At 31.8% G+C, this 16,777-nt stretch overlaps 2 non-coding genes across 2 annotated transcripts; one reads left to right on the top strand and one right to left on the bottom strand.

Annotated features, from left to right (window-relative positions):
• The first annotated feature begins 4,675 nt into the window (after positions 1 to 4,675).
• LOC112496199 (U11 spliceosomal RNA) lies at positions 4,676 to 4,814 on the top strand. Its single transcript, XR_003062697.1, has one exon. It is a non-coding gene; the product is annotated as a U11 spliceosomal RNA (small nuclear RNA).
• A 7,537-nt stretch (positions 4,815 to 12,351) lies between these two features.
• Positions 12,352 to 12,460, bottom strand: LOC112496198 (small nucleolar RNA R71). The gene has a single exon (XR_003062696.1). It is a non-coding gene; the product is annotated as a small nucleolar RNA R71 (small nucleolar RNA).
• Positions 12,461 to 16,777: the final 4,317 nt, after the last annotated feature.

Raw genomic sequence — 16,777 nt, 5'->3', positions numbered from 1 at the left:
TTGATTAAATATAAGAAAAAAAAATTTAGTCAATCGTGGCTTATTTCATGGCATTCATCACCAAGTAAATTTAACAATAATTCTAATTCCTAAGTAATACCATTCCGCCAACTTCAATGTGTCTAAAATAAATAAAACAATTTGACTTAAAACTTAAAACTATAACAACTATTGTCTATTATTATAGTTTAAATTACAACCTAAACATATAATATGAAATTATAAATAATAATATATATTAAGAATTACCTTTCAAATATCCATAACACTCATATCAGCGCTCACTGTTTCCACCGTTGAAGCTTGTGATCTTACAAACTCTTTAAAATGTAAAAAAAAAATGAAATTAGTAAGTAACTTAAGTACATGTAGATGCTATTCATAAAGTTATAATACATCTTAACTTTATAAAGTATGAGAAAAATATTACCTTCTTGTAGCTCCATATGAAATATCTGCTTCTTAATATCTTCCTGAAGGTTATAGACAAGATTAACAAAAAGTTTAGCTTGTAACCAATTTTCGGTACATATCAATGCCTCAATCATACAAGTGGTCAAAGAACTCCGATATTTGTCAATGACGCGACGCCCAGTGCTAAAGGCAGATTTAGATGCTACTGTGGAAACAGGAACAACAAGGACATCCCTTGTAATTTTCTCTAATATCGGATACTTCGATCCATTAACCTTCCACCAAAGCAAAACATTTAGCTTAAGATTGCTCGGATCCTCAACTGGGTCACTCAAATATCATTCCACCTCAGATACTACTCTCTTGCCCTCATTCTGAACAAACATTTTCTCAGCATACCCAAGGAAAGGGCGAGAAACTCGGAAAATGTCATCACCATCACCACTAGGAACCTTCGCCAAACCAGCCTCAGTTGTAAAATAAGGAGAATAACTTGTACCACCATAACTACCGCTAGGAACACTCTCACTACACATCGATGGTGTGGAACTAGAGCACATTGATGGTGTGGAACTAGAGCACATTGCACTATATGTATCATAAAGCTCATTGAACAAATCTTTCACTGCTTTGGTCATTTCTTCAATTTTCCAACCATCATTGGCAAAAATGATTTCAAAAATCTATTTGGGAAAGTCCATTTTAGCTCGTGGATTAAGAATAGCGGCAACAATCAACATTTTATTTATCTTCCATGAAGACTCCCAATATTTATCAAATTTTTCCTCATATTATAAGCCATAGCCACTACCTAAGGAATTTTACTTACCTCTAATGCAGTCAATGAGCTTTCAATTAAGCCAATGGTATCATAACAAAGATTAGAAGTCACACTCAAAGAGGAAGAAAATAACAATGTGGCATCATAAAATACCTTCAAAAAATCACAATTCGTTCTGCACTCTCCCAATCCTCAGGTCTAGGCAGGCCTACCCTCTTAGTGTTATTTTCTTTCTCGAGAAAGTATGCCTCATACGGTTTATCCACCTCTGCCATTCTATCAAATGCTGCTTGAAACTTCAACGTAGTCATCAACATTAAATAGGTGGAATTCCACCTAGTAGGACAATCCAAAACAACCATTCCATTTGGACATTTCACCTGTTGAGCACACTGTTTAAATGTCTATAGCCTCGTAGTGGAGTATCTTACATACTTCACATCATTCGGGATGGCGGCAACACTAGCATTCAATTCATTCAACCCCGAAACAACAATCAAATTCAAAATATGTGCACAGCAACGCACATGCATATATTGTCCCGCCAATACAAGTGCATCATCATTCCTCCAAGCAAGCAATTACATAGTCACATAATTAATAACAACATCATTTGTAGCGGCATTATCAATAGTTATTGCAAACAACCTCTCTATCCCCCAATCTTGTAAACAAGCTACAATCGTTTTACCAATCGTTTTCCCTCTATGATCTTCAATCACACTGAACTAATAATCATTCTGTTCAAACACCAGTCACTATCAATAAAATGAGCTGTGATCACCATGTAACTCATGTTTTGAACGGAAGTCCATAAATTAGTGGTAAGAGACACTCACTGCTTATTGTTGCAAATCAAACTCTTCAACATTGTCTTTTCTTCCAAAAATAAATCCATAACATCCCTACAAATAGTTCTCCGAGATGGCATAACAAACTGCGGAATGGCTACACTACAGAAATGTCTGAACCCTTTGTTGTCCACAAAAATAAGCGGCAATTCACCCATAATGATCATTTTGGTAATTGCCATTCTACAAGCGTCTTGACTCCACCCTTTAGCCAAAACCATATTACTTGCATTTCCTTCCCTACCCTCAGTTGTCAAGTTTTGTTGACTTCCCTCTTGTTGTTCCCGGAATGTCTTGTATGCAGGGCAAGTCAGTATATGATTTCTCATATTTGTAATCCCATTATGCCTTGAATGACATTGATATTGTCTATCACAATAGTTGCACTTGCATTTGTTTGGATTGTCCTCAAGTAAAGTAAAATGATTCCACGTTGCAGATCTTTTCTTCATCGGTGGTCTTTTCCACTTTGCATTTTGAGTTCCTTCAATTTGAACACTTTGATTGTCATCATCACTTATCGAATTCGATCTTGAGTGTCCAGACATCTAAACATACAAATAAATAATTATTAATCATTAATTCATAAATTAAAACACAAAAAAGATTATTAAAAAAATTCTACTTAATAGTTAGCATTACAAATTGATTCAAATAATTGTTAATTTAATTTTATGAAACTTTTTGAAATCGATATTTCCAATTTTTCACCATAATATTTATATATGATCAAGAATTCAATATGCATATTCCATAAAAGAAAACCAATAAATTAATGTAATTATTTAATTTATAATATCTAATTATCCATTGACCAAAATAATATAATATTAATTACATATTCGTATCTTAAATTCTTAATTCTTATTATAAACCCCTAAATTTATGCCCACATTATATGCACTTAACCACTTAATATTTACTTATTGGTTATCATGCAATTAATTAAATTGATTAATTGTTTGTTGAAGTTCAAACTTGAAACTACTGCAATTAAATTGGTTAATTTTTGGTTGAATTTGAAACTATTGTACAAGTACACATATCATATGACATATATAATTATAATTTATATTGTAACATAATATTTAATTTTAATTTTTAATCTAGCATTACTATTCATACAAAAAATCAATTATTAATAAGTAACATAAAATTAATGCCTGATTATTTTCATTTTATTGTTAAAATTTAACAATATATAATTATATTCTTAACATACAAAATTGCAATTAACATTTCACTTTCTCATATAACATATAACAAACAACAATTGTAATTAATGCATATATATTATATACCATCTCTTAAATAAGTATCAAAGGCCGGATTTGGCTTCCAATTTCCAAAACTCAAAAGACTTTTTGAGAGAATGAGAGTCAACGGCCGTGAATGGTGGAGACTGGAGTGGATCGGGGGCAGCTTGCCTGGTGGATCTTTAATCGGACCAAGTGATGGTGGAGTGGAGGATTCAAGGCAAGGATCCGGTGCTTGGTTGCAGCAGATCCATAGATCGGGTCACAATCTTCGCGAATCAGCTTCGGCTTCGGTTGGTGTCGTTCTCGACGGCGGTTGCTGCGTGTGGTGGCCGGATGAAGCTAGCTCCGTGAACTGTGCATGTGTGTTTGCTGCGTGTGGTGAGCGACAGAGGCCGTGAATGGGTGTGGCCTGTACGTTGCCGGTCGACAGTGGACTGATTGTTTGTGCTTGAGTGCTGGTTTGTGTTTGTTGTTTGTGAGGAACGTGAGGCCGTGAGGGTTTTTGTGTGTTCTTTGTGAATTGTTGTGACTTGTGAGTCTTGTGATTCACTGATTTGTGAATACTAACTTTGTGTGTGTGTGTTGTGTGGTGTTCGTGACTCCGTGTGCTGTAGTGTGTGACTGTGTGAGTGTGTGAGACTGTGAGTGTGTAAATTGTAATATTGTAATTTTTGGGTTTTGGCTTTGTTCTTTTTTGTTTGTCTCAACCTGATCGGGTTTTCGGATCGGATTGGGTGAAAGATTGGGTTGAGATAGATTCACCTGATTGGGTTTTCTTCACCACCCGATCCAATCCGAACCCGAAATTTTTTGGATCGGGTCGGGTCGGATATTTTGCCCACCCCTAAGAGGAGCTATAAGAAAAAACAAATATGGAGCAAAATGAAAGTACTTCTTAAATACTCCCCAAAGAGTGAAGGTATGTTTTCTCTCATCCTAAATATTTAATCTTAGGTGATCCTTCAAGAGGTGTAACCACTAGATCATTATTTAAAAATACATGTGAGCATGATGTATTTATATCTCAAAATTGAACCAAAATTCTTTTCAGATGCAGAAAATGATGAATCTTTGATTATGACAATGCAAGAGAGATTAAATCAATTTGATAGAAAAAATATGTAGAAACTAGTTCCTAAACTGGAACATCAATCCCTTATAGACTCTAAATGGGTATTTATGAATAGAATGGATGAATCCGGTGTGGTTGTAAGAAATAAAGCTAGATTAATAGCTCAAGAATACAATTAAGAAGAAACAATTGATTTTGATGAAACTTTTGCATATGTAGCTAGATTGGAATTATTTAGAATGCTTTTAACATTTGCATGTCATAAGGATGTTATTTTGTATCAAATGAATGTTAAAAGAAAAAGGGTTAGTTGGATAAGTATGCCATACTTGCTGGCGTTTGGTGAGTGTCGTATGGCAATCAAGACATATGGCTAACATAATTTATAGTACCTTATACGATTGGCTCGCTTGAAAAAAAATGTTGAAATTGTATTTTTAAATGGTTACATTATGGAGGAACTTTATGTGAAACAATCCCTTAGTTTTGAAAATGAAAAGTTTCCAAATCATATTTATAAGTTATCAAAAGCATTATATGGATTGAAAGAAATACTTAGAGCATGGTATGATAGACTTAGAATTTCTTATTAGAGAACAGTTTTTCAATGGGAAAAACGGATATGACTCTTTTTATTAAGCATAAGAATCAAAATATACTTGTTATTTAAATCAATGTTGATGATATTATATTTCGTTCTACTAATGAGTTTTTGTGCAAGGAGGTTTCATCTTGTAGGAGAAAGGAATTAAGAATGAGCATGATGGAAGAATTGAAGTACTTTCTTAGACTTTAAATCAAATAAAATGATGAGGGAATCTTCATCAATCAAGCAAAGTATGTGAAAAATCTGCTCTAAAGATTTGGAATTGATAACTCGAAAATCAAAAGTACTCTAATGATGAGAAAAGAAAAGAAGTTGACATCAAAACATATTGACTCATGATCAGATCCTTACTTTATTTAACTCTTAGTAGACTCGATATCATGTTCTATGTATGCTTGTGTACAAGATTTCAATCATGTCCCAAGGAATCTCATTTGCTTGCTGTCAAAAGAATTTTTCATTATTTGAACGGAACCATAGATCTTGACCTTTGGTATTGTATAGGGACTCATATAGACTTAACATATTATTTGGATGTCGATTTTGCTGGTTACAAGGTTGATAGAAAGAGTATTAGTGGAACTTGTCACTTTTTAGGTCACTTACTTGTCTCCTGGCATAGTGAGAACCAAAATTCGATTGTACTTTCAACCACCAATGCAGAATATATTGTTGTCGGTAGTTGTTGTGCACAAGTCCTTTGGATGAAACAAACTTTTAGAGACTATGACATTAACCTTGACCAAAGTATCTATCTTGTGTGACAATACCAATGTTATAAACCTGTCAAAGAATCTCATTCAACTTTCAAGGAGCAAGCATATAGAGATTAGACATCATTTTTTAAAAGATCATGTTAAAAAATACATTGTGTTAAAATTTATTTTAACTTAAAAACAACTTATTGATATCTTTACAAAACTTCTTAATGAAGATTAGTTTGTCAAAATCCAACATGAACTTAGGATGATGAATTTTTCACATTAGCATATTTTTGTATGATATTGAGGCTATTAAATTATATATTATGTGATTTGATTATTTCAATGTGTGATTGATTTGGTTAATTTTGAGCTTTATATGATGTGCACATTTATATTTCATGCTTTAAATGGCTTTTTGAAAAAATTTCAATCAAAAAATAATTTAAAATTAATCAACTTTAAGCCAAAAATAAATTGGTTTGTAAAATACAGAGCAACTGGATAACTGCTTAAGGTAACCAGTTTATCGTTTAGATACAAAAAGACCATTGAGGAAAAGACGGTATGCTGCTTATGTATAAATGGCAAAATGTTTCCTATATTTCACTTTCTAGATCTAATTGGTTTACCGTTTATGACAAATGGTAAGTTGTTTTCATTATAATTACTCACTGGAGCTAAGCGGTAAACTTTCTGGACAAAATTGACAAGCCAATTATTGTTAATCGGTAAGCTGAATTTCACGTTTTAAGCCATTATTGCCCTTTTTCTTCCTCATTCGATAAGTCGTTTTCCCTCTCTAGAAACCATCACTCTCTCTCACTCAAATCTCTCATTTTCTTTAATTCCCACAACAAATCAAGCCTAGAAAATCATTATTCTTCACTCCCATATCACAAAATCATCATTCAAACACATTTTCCTCATCAAAATCTAAAAATCCCATAACTAAATCTAAGTTTTCTCTCAAATCTTCTCACATTAATTTGGTCCATTTTTAGTGGTTCTTTGATCAAATTAAGCCTAGACATTACTTTCAAACATCATTCTCTTTGATTTAATTGGTTTATTTTCCCATATATCCTACTTTTCTTCTCACAAACACCATTTGTTTAGCAATCATGTCAAGTTTAAAGACAAGAGTTAGCAAGGGAAAGGAGAAGGTACCTATTCCCCAACCTAAATGACCATGAATTGATAGAGGCAATGTAGACCAGCCTGATTTTGAGTCAAAACATTTTTGAAACAAGTGCCTGGCCAAACAGTTCTTCCTATAGTTTCTTCTTTTTATGTTGAATTAGATTGTCTTCGTACCCTTTTGATTAGTAATAGGAATTTAGTACAATTGTTTGAAAAAGTTGGTTGGGTGAATGATGTTATGTTTGAGGAGAATGTGTATCCAAATTTGGTGAAAGTGTTTTATTCTAACATGGATACTTTTGCAGAGACACAAAATCGTATCATTACCCATGTTGGTGGAGTAAAGATAGAGTTTTATGTAAGTGTCCTTAATGAAATCCTAGGAACCCCAAATAAAGGTCTAGAGATTTATTCTGTTAGGAAAGCCCCTTGTTTGTAGGCATATAGATTTATTTGATGAGGTGTGTATCATTCATCTCCATACTCAATGTTTATGTGTACAATCTCAAGTTTTACTTCGCATTCTTCAAATTGTTGTTACTCCTAAGTTAGTGTATGTAAATAAAATATATCACATGGATGCAGCCTTATTAGATTGTATTCTTAGGGGTCTTCTTATTAATCTTAGGTATGTCATTACTCGTCACATGCTTAGTATTATGGGTATGGTTAATTGTTCCTTTCATTACGATAACTTTATTACTAGAATACTTAAGTTCTTTCAAGTGCCCATAGATGAACCCAGTTTTGATATTACAAATGTTATAGGAGATGAAATCATATATAGCTTAGGTTTTGATTGACGGAATGGGTGAATATTAAGCAAGACAGGTCTACTTTACTTGCACTTAGTGATGATCGTCATCTTAACGCTGTGATACCTACCAATTAGTTGCCTAATTTCTCTTTACCTCTGTGAGGTCGGCATAGACATCTGGGGACACAGTCATTCGTGCTTGTTTCTTCCTATCCTCTCCCTCTTTATGAGACTCTTGCTTCTGAAGATGTTACTCTTCAGCAATTGATGGATGAGATTAGGATGCTCTCTATGCATGTTTTTGTTGAAATGTCTTTATGAAAAATATGCAAATGTGTAAGGGGAGCCCTTTAAAATTTTTGAAAATATTTTATAGCACATATACAGATTTCCAAAGAGAATTTCTAAATTCTTTTAAAATTTGATAATTCATTTTTAACATATGCATACATTAAGGGGGATTTTTTTTTTATAACTAGTTTAAAATACATAGTGTGTTTTGTCATCATCAAAAATGGAGAAATTGTTGGCCTATAAGGCTATATAGCATTTTGATTTTGATGATAATAAATGACAAATTAATAGGTAATATTGGAAATACATATTATGTTTTTAAAACAAGAAAATGAATAATGATTTCTCAAAGTTCTTAAAACATTTTCTTTATAGTTTAAAGGAAAGTTCTAACATGAGAATATGATTTCATATTCTTAGTAAAAGTGAGTTTTTGTAAGAAGTTTTTTTTCTAGACAAAACTATATATATTTTTTTATAAACGACATCCTACTTAAGAAAACCGACTAACCAGATTCAGAAAATGTGCTTACTGGGGACAACCGGCGAACCGGATGTGCTAAACGGCAAATCAAATTCATAACCATAACTCTGCGAAATCAATCAGTAAACCGAATACCTTAAAACAACAAATTGGTTACATCAATTGAGCTCTCTGGAATCAAATGTGATTAGTATTAAAAATTGTTTAATTATCAAGCGATAATATGTTATTTTATGCTTATGTTATAATTTATATTTGTGTTTATGTAATATATTAGGAATTATTAATTATGTTTTAAATATATTTAATTTTATGTATTTTTATATGTTTATTAGGAAAAATATTAATTTCACGTAATTCGAGGCTCCAAACAGATAAACGGATGTTAAATTTGGATTCCGGGGGTCTGAAAACCTTAAGATCAGTCAAGATCGACTTAAAATTGGGCTTGTGTAAAAAAAGTTGACTTTTCCTATTGACCGAGCACTGATTGGATGATGAAATGAGCTTACAATAGATATGAGTGCATGGGATAGCTGGCAATTTTGACTAAATCTCAACCGTTCATGATTCAATGGCCATGATTGTGCCACGTGGCAATGGTTGGTGAAGCAAGTTGTAGAATCCGAATCTTTGTATTCGGGTCGACCCGATCCACCCATTAACCCGCCAAATCTCAACCGTTCTTTGGCCAAATCAGACGAGTCAAACGATGCCACGTGTGATGTTGACTTTTGAAGTTTGACCAGCCATTGGATCTTGATCTAAAGGTTGTGAGGAGCACATGCATGAAGCTTATGATGGACCGCAACACACTAGATTATGAATTTATTTTTCTATAAATAGAGCCTCATTTTATGTTTTTAATGGCCATGATTGTGCCACGTGGCAATGGTTGGTGAAGCAAGTTGTAGAATCCGAATCTTTGTATTCGGGTCGACCCGATCCACCCATTAACCCGCCAAATCTCAACCGTTCTTTGGCCAAATCAGACGAGTCAAACGATGCCACGTGTGATGTTGACTTTTGAAGTTTGACCAGCCATTGGATCTTGATCTAAAGGTTGTGAGGAGCACATGCATGAAGCTTATGATGGACCGCAACACACTAGATTATGAATTTATTTTTCTATAAATAGAGCCTCATTTTATGCTTTTAATTATCTCTCTACAACTCTCTTCTTCTCAAATTCTCTCCATCTCCCTGTAATCTTGATTTTTAGGTGTGTTTTTAATATTTTGAATAATTATTTTTATAAATAAAATTAGTTTTATTTTCAATTTTAGTTTTTTTTATTACTTTTAATTATAAGTAATTCAATTTTAATATTTCTTTTTATTTCACTTATGCTCAACTAAATAATATTAGTTAGGGGAAGGTGAAACTCTTAAGAAATAAATATGATTTAATCAAGGGATATTATCATTTTCCCACCAAAGGTATTCTGACACATCATGTCAGTACCATGGTTTGGTAAAACTATCAATTTACCACCAAACATTTAAATTGTTAGCATTTTCTCACCATTTCGTTAAAACTCAGTTAATATGTAACGGAAATTTTTAAAAAAGTCAATTTTACCCCTGGAGCATAAAAGACCATGTAATTAATCTTTTATGAATTTTGTAATTAAATCATCATTTATTGTTCTTCCTTCTTAAAGGACAAAAATTACCCTTTATGAATTTTGTAAAATTAACCGTGTGGTGTTAGGTAATTCATAAATTGATTTAATTTATTTAATTTTTAAAGGGCAAATTTATTTATTTAATTGACGAGCTAAAATTATTATCATCATATCAAAGATTAAATTGCTTCTTTTGCATATTCTTTTTTTTTTTGCCCTTTCATAAATTGAGTTTTAGTAGCAAAATAAATTGTCTTTAGCTCGTCAATTTAATAAATAAATTTGCCCTTTAAAAATTAAATAAATTAAATCAATTTATGAAGTACCTAGCACCACACGGTCAATTTTACAAAATTTATAAAGGGTAATTTTTGTCCTTTAAAAAGGAAGAACAACAAATGATGATTTAATTACAAAATTCATAAAAGATTAATTACATAGTCTTTTATGGTCCAGGGGTAAAATTGACCTTTTATGAATTTTCTGTTACATATTAACTGAGTTTTAACAGAATAGCAGGAAAATGCTAACAGTTTAAATGTTTGGTGGTAAATTGATAGTTTTACCAAACCATGGTACTGACATGATGTGTCAGAATAGCTTTGGTGGGAAAATGATAATATTCCTTTAATCAAATTCTATTTTTAATTTTATAAATTAAATTATTTTCTATTTAATTTTATACATATTTTATATTTTGAAATTTTGATTCATTGTAGACAAACAAATGAATTTGGCACAATAAATTCTTAATATCTTAATATAAAGTATCGTAAAATGGTATTTTGACTTATTGTAGACAAATTAAATTTTGGCACAATAAATACTTAATCCATCATAAAATTAAAGGGAAAATAATAATAATTTATATAATTAATCTTTTGGGTAATAAATCTAAAAAAAAAGCAAAAAGAATTTATTAAATTTTATTTACTACTAAGAGTGGATCTACAACCCTAATTAGTTCAATTTCATAGTTTCATTTAAATTAAGTTGTTTATATTCAAGTTTAAATTTCAATTTTTAGTTAAAATAAAATAAACAAATTAAATATTTTCTCTGTGCATCGACCTCGGACTCATCGAGTTATAATACAACAAGACATTCTTATCTTGGAAGTTAAAAATTGCTTTTAAGTTGTGTCAAGTTTTTGGCGCCGTTGTCGGGAAAAAAATTTTATTTTGCTTTATTTTTCCGTTTTTGATTTTTCTTTTTCTTAAATTTTCTTTTGTCCATGTATCATTCATAATTTGTTTCACCCCAAAAATTCTCGTTTCTAGCTTAATTTTCTCATAATTACGTTCTGACCCTAACATCTTTCAGTCGTTTCACTGTCATCCCAAATGGCCCAATTCTAAACTTCTAAAAATTACGGTGTGACCATAAAATTATAAATAATTTGCAATAAGATCCCTTGACGAAATTTCTCACAATAATCAAGACTTGGACTTATCTTCGACTTATTTGGACATAATTTGGACTTAATTTGGAATAAACTAACTCTAACTACTAACTCTTAACTTATTAACTACTAACTTTTAACTTACTAACTACCAACTCCTAACTTTTATTTATTTATTTTATTTTAGTTATTTAATTTTCTGTATTTATTTTATTTCGCATTTATTTATTTATTCTTTATTTTTTTGGTGGGTTCAACCACCATTTTTTTCTTTTTCTTTCTTTCGCATGTATTTTATACTTAATTTTTATTGTTAATTGGTGGGTTCAACCACCATTTTTTTCTTTCGCATTTATTTTATGCTTTATTTTTAATTTAATTGGTGGGTTCAACCACCAAAATTGTTATTTAATTTTAATTTTCTTTTGTACACTTATATTATTTGCATATTTATTTTTTTTATTTTTCAATTTTTAATTAGTCTTTTTAATTTTGTTATTAATTTTTGTGAATATTATCTTTGTGACATAACCATTGCATGAGACGTTGGTCTCGAACTTCTAGTGGCAAGTTAATTCGCAGATCTTAATCTCCTCCACCAATCATGGATGAGAATCAAGACGAAAACATTTTGGGCAAACTTAATCCTCAAATTGGAGACAACCATTCTCAACATGGGCATGATCAGAATCAACCAAGAACTCTGAGAGACTACATGAATCCAACTAGAACCAGAGCACCGTCATGTATAGTATTCCCTTCAGAAGCATCTCGATTCAACTTTAAATCAGGTATTATCCAACGTTTACCAACATTTCATGGTTTAGAATATGAGAATCCATACTTGCATCTAAGAGTTTTTAAGGAAGTTTGTAATACATACACGGACCAAAATTGTAGCATAAACATAATTAGGCAAGAACAGTTTTTGAAAAAATTCTTTCCACCTCATAGAACAAATTCTTTTAAAAGGCAAATCACTTTTTTTACTCAAAAAAATAGAGAAACATTATACCAATGTTGGGATAGGTTTAAAGAGTTGCTTAACATATGTCCACATCATGGTTTTGAAACTTGGCGATTGGTCACTTACTTCTACGAGGGCTTAATACCCCAAAGTAGACAGGTTGTTGAAATGATGTGTAATGGTGAATTTAGGGATAAAAATCATGAGGATGCACTAGATTACCTTGACCAATTAGCTGAAAATGCACAACATTGGGATACTGTTGGAACTTTTAAATTGACAAATAAGCAACAACCATCTCCATCTAGTGGAGGAATCCATAACCTTAGGGAAGATCATGATTTACAAGCAAATTTTGCATCCCTAGTTAGGAAAGTTGAAGCTTTGGAGCATAAAAAGAGTGATCAAGTAAAATCTGTTCAAGAATTTGCATGTAACATATGTAGCTCAAATGATCATTTCACTCAAGATTGTCCCACTCTGCCTGCACTTAAAGAATGTCTAAATGATCAAGCTAATGCCTTTAACACCTTTAATAAACCAAACCCATATTCACAGACTTATAATCTTGATTGGATAAATCATCCAAATTTCAGTTGGAGGAATAATAATAATGCACAATCTTCACAAGCACTACCTCCACAAAATTTCCAAAATGCTCAGCCTTATGCACCATATGTTCCACCACCATGGAAAAATCTGGAAGACACAATGCATTCATTCATCAGAAAGCAAGATGTTATTAACAATCAAAATGCACAAAATTTTTCTGATTTGAAAGATACTCTTGCTAAAATTGCTTTTGCACTCGCAATTCAAGAAAAAGGAAAATTTCCAGCCCAACCACAACTAAATTCTAAGATTCAACAAAATCCACCCACAGACCAAGTCAAGTAAGTTATAACTCTTCGTAGTGGTAAGGTTGTTGATAGACCTATGCTTGAACCTTATGAAAATGATGAAAATTCAAAGGGTAATGAAGGACTAAATGAACTTACACCTAGTGAAGAAATAACTAGTGTTCCAGCTGAACCACAATTTCCGCATGCATTGAATAAACCAAGGAAATCAAACCACTCTTCTGAAATTTATGAAATCTTTAAGCAAGTGAAAGTTAACATTCCTCTATTAGATGTAATCAAGAAGGTACCTTCATATGCCAAATTTTTAAAGTACTTGTGCACTATTAAGAGGAAATTGAAGGTAATAAATAGTGCTTTCATGGCCGAATAGGTAAGTACAACTCTGTCTACTAATAATAAGTTGAAATATAAAAATCCTGGTTGTCCTACTATTTCTTGTATTATTGGTAATCACAGAATTGAGCATGCTTTATTAGATCTTGGTGCTAGTGTTAATTTTCTTCCATATTCAGTTTATCTTCAACTTAATCTTGGTGAGTTAAAATCAATTTCAACTACATTTTTGCTTGCCGATAGATCAGTTAAAGTACCCAAAGGAATAGTGAAAGATGTTTTAGTATAAGTTGATAAACTCATATACCCTGTGGATTTTATTGTCTTGGAAACTGAACATGTTGTGAATAATTACAAACCAATTCTTGTAATTTTAGGTCCACCATTTTTAGCAACTGCTAATGCTTTGATTAATTGTATGAATGGTTTAATGAATTTATCATTTAGGAATATGACTTTGGAATTGAATGTTTTCAACATGTGCAGGCAACCTAATGAAGAAAATGAGAATGAAGATGATACTGATGAACAAAAAGAATTGCTTGAATCTTGTATTGAGGAAAATATTCAAAAAGGGGATTTTTCTAAACTCTCTAATGTTTGTTTAGTTAATTCAATTGAGTCAAATAAGCAACTTGAACTTGATATTTCTAATATAAATTCGTTGTTTGATTCTGTGCAGACTTCACAAAATTACGATGACGAGCCAAAATTTGATGAGCTTGGAAGTATTGAAAAGACAAAACAACAAGAAACATCTAAACTGGAATTAAAACCTTTACCTGAAGGATTGAAGTATGGTTTTCTTGGAGAAGAACAAACTTATCTTGTTGTGATTTCTTCAACTTTAACAAGCGACCAAGAAGGTAAGTTACTAACTGTTCTTAAAAAGTATAAAAATGCAATTGGATAGACTTTAAATGATATTAAAGGCATTAATCCCTTAATCTGCACACATAAAATTAATTTGGAAGAAAATGCTAAAACATGTCAACAACCTCAAAGAAGATTAAACCCACACATGAAAGAGGTAGTCAAAACAGAAGTCCTTAAATTGCTTGATGTGGGAATTATCTACCCTATTTCTGATAGTAAGTGGGTAAGTCCTACACAAGTAGTGCTTAAAAAATATGGAATCATTGTTGTTAAAAATGAAAAAGGTGAATTAATTCCAACACGAATTACATCTATTTGGCGCATATGCATTGATTATAAAAAGTTAAATGAAGCCACTAGAAAAGATCATTTTCCATTACCATTCCTTGACCAAATCTTAAAAAGCGTAGCAGGACATCCCTAATACTGTTTTTTATATGGATATTCAAGTTATTATCAAATTCCTATAGCACTTGAGGACCAAGAAAAGACCACATTTACATGTCTCTTTGGAACATTTGCATTTAAAAGAATATCATTTGGGCTTTGTAATGCTCCTGCAACATTTCAAAGATGTATGTTAAGTATTTTTTTTGATATGGTTGAGCATTGTTTAGAGGTCTTTATGGATGATTTAATTGTGTTTGGGAATTCTTTTGATGATTGCCTTGATAATTTGGAGAAAGTTTTGAGAAGATGTGTTGAAAAAAAACTCGTGTTGAATTGGAAAAAATGTCACTACATGGTTACTTCTGGAATTATTTTGGGTCATGTTGTTTCTGTTGAAGGAATTGAAGTTGACAAAGAAAAAATCGAAGTCATATCTGAATTGCCACAACCAAAAACAGTTAGAGATGTGCGATCCTTTTTAGGACATGTAGGATTTTATAGGAGGTTTATAAAAAATTTTAGTGTCATATCTAAACTACTTTGTAACCTCTTCTTAAAATATGCACCGTTTGAATGGAATGATGATTGCTAAAAATCTTTTGAGAAAATAATTTATCTTTTAACATCTACACCTATTATGCAATCTCCTGGTTGGTCTTTGCTCTTTGAATTAATGTGTGATGCAAGTGATTTTGATGTTGGTGCTGTTTTAAGACAAAAAATGGATGGTAAGCCTTTTGTGATTTATTATGCGAGTAAGACTTTAGATAGTGCTCAAATGAATTATTCTACAACTGAAAAAGAATTACTCGCTGTGGTATTTACATTAAACAAATTCTGTTCATATTTGCTTGGCTCTAAATCTGTGGTGTTTACTGACCATGCTGCTGTGAGATATTTGATGAGTAAACAGGATGCCAAACCGAGATTAATTCGTTGGATTTTGTTACTTCAAGACTTTGACCTTACCATCAAAGATAAAAAGGGTGCTGAAAATGTCGTTGCTAACCATCTATCAAAACTCACATCCAAATTCTGCACTAATATAACACCCATCACTGATTTTTTCCCTGATGAATTTTTATTTTCTGTTACTTCAATGCCATGGTATGCTAACATTGTTAATTTTCTTGTTACAGGTAAAATGTCTTTGCAATGGAATGCTCAAGAGAAGAAGAAATTTTTTGTTGAAGTAAAGAAATTTTATTGGGATGACCCTTATTTGTTCAAATATTGCCCAGATCAAATTTTTCGGCGATGTATTCCTGATAATGAGGTAAGTAGTGTCATTAATTTTTGTCATTCTGAAGCATGTGGTGGGCACTTTTCGTCAAGAAAAACTACTGCTAAAATTTTACAGTGTGGATTTTATTGGCCTACCATATTCAAAGACACATATGAATTTTACAAAACTTGTGAAAAATGTCAAAAATTGGGATCAATTACTAAAAGAAACATTATGCCCTTAAATCCCATACTTGAAATTGAAATATTTGACTGTTGGAGAATTGATTTCATGGGTCCGTTTCTATCATCTTTTGGATTTGTGTATATATTAGTTGCAGTTGATTATGTCTCAAAATGGATTGAAGCAATTTCTTGTCGAAATAATGATAGCAAAATTGTGGTTAAATTTTTAAGAGAAAATATTTTAAGTCGATTTGGAATCCCTCGAGCCATTATCAGTGATGGAGGTAAGTATTTTTGTAATGAATAAATATGCCATTAATAAGTCATTTGACTCTTTAATGAAGAAATATGGAATTACACATAAAGTTGCTACCCCTTATCATCCTCAAACAAATGGTCAAGTTGAATTAGCAAATAGGGAGATAAAACAAATTTTGAAAAAAACGGTTAACCCAAACTGAAAAGATTGGTCTCTTAGACTTAATGATGCACTTTGGGCTTACCGCACTGTATTTAAAACGTCATTAGGAATGTCACCCTATCGGT

Source organism: Citrus sinensis, chromosome 4, assembly GCF_022201045.2.
Source record: "Citrus sinensis cultivar Valencia sweet orange chromosome 4, DVS_A1.0, whole genome shotgun sequence".
In the NCBI taxonomy this organism is placed as follows: Eukaryota; Viridiplantae; Streptophyta; class Magnoliopsida; order Sapindales; family Rutaceae; genus Citrus; species Citrus sinensis.
The sequence above is the reverse complement of the archived record's forward strand: the minus strand, read 5'-3'. Positions and strand labels throughout refer to the sequence as shown.